Genomic DNA, 4582 nt, shown 5'->3' with positions numbered 1-4582 from the left:
TAATCCATGAACATAATGAAGATAGATTCCAACAAGGAATGCATTAGCCACGGTGACTCAGATGGATCTCATATGATAAGAGTGAACAAGCACTACCACCCGACTGCATGGAACCTAAATGGTCCACTCCCACCAAGCTAAGGAGATAATCTTAGGTCCCAAACAAGTTATCAAACCACATAGCACAAATACTCTCTAAGTCTAGGAATCTTAAAAGTATACTAACTCAAAGGTTCCAATCAAAAACCAACATCTAATCCTAGAGGCTCAATGTAGACATGTAGGAAACCTACAATGCAAGTGGGAAAGTGTCATTGCATGGATCACACAAGAGTTACCTTGGTAGTCTCTCAATAGACCCCGGCCCCCTAGTGATCCCTATGTGGCCACTAGTATCCTTTCATATAGATGAGGCATACTACAAAATGCAAGGTTGCAACCAAGCGTTCTCTCTACTCCCATCCTAGTCTTTACTAGCACTCGAGGCATGGGCAAGAACATAAAATTATTTTATTAGGTTCATTTTAATCCCCATTTAGTGTAAATGTTTTCACTTATTAAAACAACTTACAATGAGTTACCCTGGCAGCCACTTAGGGCCCCAGCGCCCATTGCAAGCCACTTCCTGACACTACAAGTAGATAACCTATCCTAGGCTCATGGAATCACAAATCACAAAATCATAGTAAAATCACCTTAGTCCTATACAAAATTTTTTTAAAAAAATACCAAAAGATAATCCACAATAAGAACATCAAATCTCCATGAGCAACTTAAAAGCATCCATTGATAATCATGACCACAACAGTTCTCTATTGGCAACTGAAGGTATCAATGATAAATCACAATATCCATATCAACGACAAATCACAATATCCATTGGTTCTTAGTGAGCAACCAAAAAGCATCTCAAAATAAATAATACTGATTGAAGACTCCAAAATGGTCAAGTCAAACATGTCACAACATGATATCATCAAGATCAAAACAAACACTTCGGTCCCATCAAGGCAACTGGAAAGTAATCCAAGTATAACTGATCGATGACTCAAAGATGGTTAAGTCAAGTATCTCAAATACATACACCTCAGCTTCACACAAGAAGACTATAAAATAATAACAATCAGTAAATACAAACATCTCATAGAGCATGCCATCACATTACCAGGGTTGGGTTTTAAAATAATTGAGACCAAATAACATCAACATGCCATCACATTCACATAATTCTCAAGCCTTTGGTAGACATCCTAATTGGTCAACACTCTAGGACCACCCAAACCCCAAATATGGATAGCATAAAGAACAAGATACAAACACATGTTTTAGTTTACTTTTGCAATCACATGGTTAAGCCAAATATGAGGTTTTAGTTTTTGTTTCAAGTATATTTCAGGAGTATAAGATTTTTCTACAAGTCAACCCATTTATCTCTTTGAATAAAACATAGAATTATCCCTCCATTATTTTAAAACAATTTTCTAAAATAATCAGAAGATAATTATTTACTTATTAAAAACATTAAACTAACTCCCATTGACTTTTAGATAAAATCATTCACATTACTTTACTAAAATCCATGTTACTAATAATTCCAAGAAGCATCTCCCATTATTCAAATTATTAGAATAATACTTATCAACCTTCAAATAGTTAGTTTACAATTTCCTTAAAACACTTCAAGAAGAATTGTTTATTTAAAATAATCTTCATTGATTTTAAGTAAAATCAATCTCATTAATAATTCAATTATTGAATTCCACTAAACACTTATTAATATCTCTTTTCTTTTAATTTTCCCTCATTTAAATTAAATCCATTTACTAAAATTGACTAATAATTAATTAGACTCCTTCTACTATTAACTAATCCTAATTTAATTTAATTAGATTAGTTAATAAATCATATAAAACTAATGTGAATAATAAGATTCTATTTTAATTCAAACCCAAACCCAAATCAATTTCCAAATCTTGATTCTACTATGGGAAGATTGCAATAATATTTTTAATTCCCATAATTGGATGAAACAATAAGCATGCCCGAATTACAAAATTGTAGATTCATTCATAGAGTATTATTCAGACACACATAATAGACATGATGAAGAAAAGAAGAGAAATAGCGTAATAAAATATGAAAAATAATCACGAGTGCCTACCTAGAAACTGATGCTAATTCGCTACGCCTCAAAAAATTGTAGAGAAGCTCCTCCTCTCAGAACTTTCTCCTTTCTGAAAATTGCTTTCTTCTCCAACATTCACAGTTTCTCTAAGAATCGAAACCCCCTCCAAGTGACTAGGAGTTCTTGTAGAAGCATACGAGGATGTCCATACACACTAGGAGAGCCTCTATATAAAGGCCTCTGAGGTGCATCCAGAATGTGTCTAGAAAGAACTAAGAGATAAGCATGACAACTAAGCACATAACTTCCACAATAAGAAGATAAACATGATGAGGTGTCTAGAATGTTGTAGACACCACGTACTCAAATAATGTGCTAACTCCTAAGTGTAGACAACACGTGCATAATTAGAGTGCAAACTCCTGTGTTGTCAACATGACAACTCCCAAGAGCTCGCATACTCCTATGTGAATGTATCTTAATTTATTAAATTAAATTTCTTTATTTAATATTCACTTGACTCCTTTCAATTTAATTTACTAATTTTAAATCTCCTGCACTCATTTTATTAAATCTACTTGTTTTATCTTAATATATTCTAATCACATGCATGCATCATGCGATCTAGAATCTTTTAATAATTTTAATATCTTTTCGACTTTTAAATTTATTTTTCTAACTTAATTGATAAAATATTTATTAACTTAAATAATAATATTATTTAGCATTTATTTTAAAATGAACTCTAAATATATTATTATCAAATTAAATAAATATTGTCATGTTCCAAATTTAAACTTATAACTTTTATCTACAAATTTAATTCTTTAATTTAATTAATTTTCCAATTAATTAAATAAAATAAATATTAAAATATCATATTAATTTTTCATTAAATTAAACCATTAATTAAATCTTTTAATTAGGCTTAATTAATATGAAATACACTAAAGACTCATAAAGTAAAATACAAAAACCCATCATAGCAAAACACATACAAAATCAAATCAAAAGGGTTAATATCACAAATTGCGTTATCTGACGTATTCGAAGCGTACCCGACTCAAATACTTGTCCTAATTTTCAATTAGGAAAAATGGCTTAAAGGGTTGGGATTTGGAGTTGAGAATTTATTGCCCCTCTCTTACCATTGAGATAATGTGATAGGGTACGCTCATCCTGACAATTCAGAGAAGTCGATACCCGGTACCTACAACCTGCATAAAATCCATGCATGTACAAGCACAACATATACTAAGCTAAACAGGAAATGGCAGGAAGTGGTGCATCGTGTAGATCTCAACTAGCAAGTGACTACGACTCCCTTCCTTAACCACATTAGAAACACCATACATAAAGAAAACAAATACACACACCATACACATGCAAGTATGGGGTAAGTATCCATAAGAAAACACATATGATAATAAATCATCTAACTAATCATCATTAATAACTGCAAACACTATAATAATCATCATGCATACATGAAATATAAAGTACCAAGTAATCTCATCATATAATAAGCTGAATTTGAAACAATATCAAATAATCTCAAAACAATGTCACTAATCATAAGCATAAAATTGACCTAAACTGTTCCCTAATGATAACCAAAAATGCAAACTAGGGGCAAGCACTACATTAATATGATTGGCTTAGAATACAATTTTTAAGAACCAATTAATTTAAGAAAAATAGACCATAGAATTTATTTTTGAAAATATATCATTGTCAATAGATAATTGATCTATTGACCAAGGTGAATAGTTCCAAATGAACCCAATACTAATTGTCTTCCTAAATGAAAAATAACATGGACGAATAATACCAAATTGTATCCCCTGTTGCCTCTCATGTGGAAGCTACAATTGCAATCTCCTCTTCTTCTTCTTGCTCAAGACTAACATGCTTGTGGGTGCTGCTCATTAGTGAAGTGATTTTTGTGAATTGACTTCTTAAATTGTATAAAATTTTTAATTAATCAAGATCTTGCAACCTTGTATATTGTATTTTTGAAAGAAAATTACTTAGCTCCAATATGTGCACTAAACTTTATGATAGAAATAATTTAGAAAGTTGAAATAAACAGAAAACTTAGATAATACAACTAAGGTTTTCTAGCAAAATCAAAAAACAACTAGTGAATATTGGGCAATTGTAAAGTAAAGAGTCAAACTTTAGGTAATTGAAAGTGATAGAGGCAATAAACTGTTAAGAAATAACAATTTTCATGTTATGATAAAAAACAACAATACACAAACTAACTTACCAAATATACCATCCACCAACAATCTCCAACATTACTGAGTCCTTTAATAAAAGTTCATAATACACTAATAATAGTTTTATGCTTACTTAATGTGATTGAACTACCAATAAAGATTGGTATTTATGGATAAGTATTAATATGAATGTGTATTTTTTTTGTTTATCTATCCCATTAAAGAAGAAAAT

Source organism: Cupressus sempervirens, chromosome 8 (assembly GCF_028749045.1).
Source record: "Cupressus sempervirens isolate cs-2001-9-10 chromosome 8, ASM2874904v1, whole genome shotgun sequence".
Lineage (NCBI taxonomy): Eukaryota > Viridiplantae > Streptophyta > Pinopsida > Cupressales > Cupressaceae > Cupressus > Cupressus sempervirens.
This window is presented reverse-complemented; position numbering follows the sequence as displayed.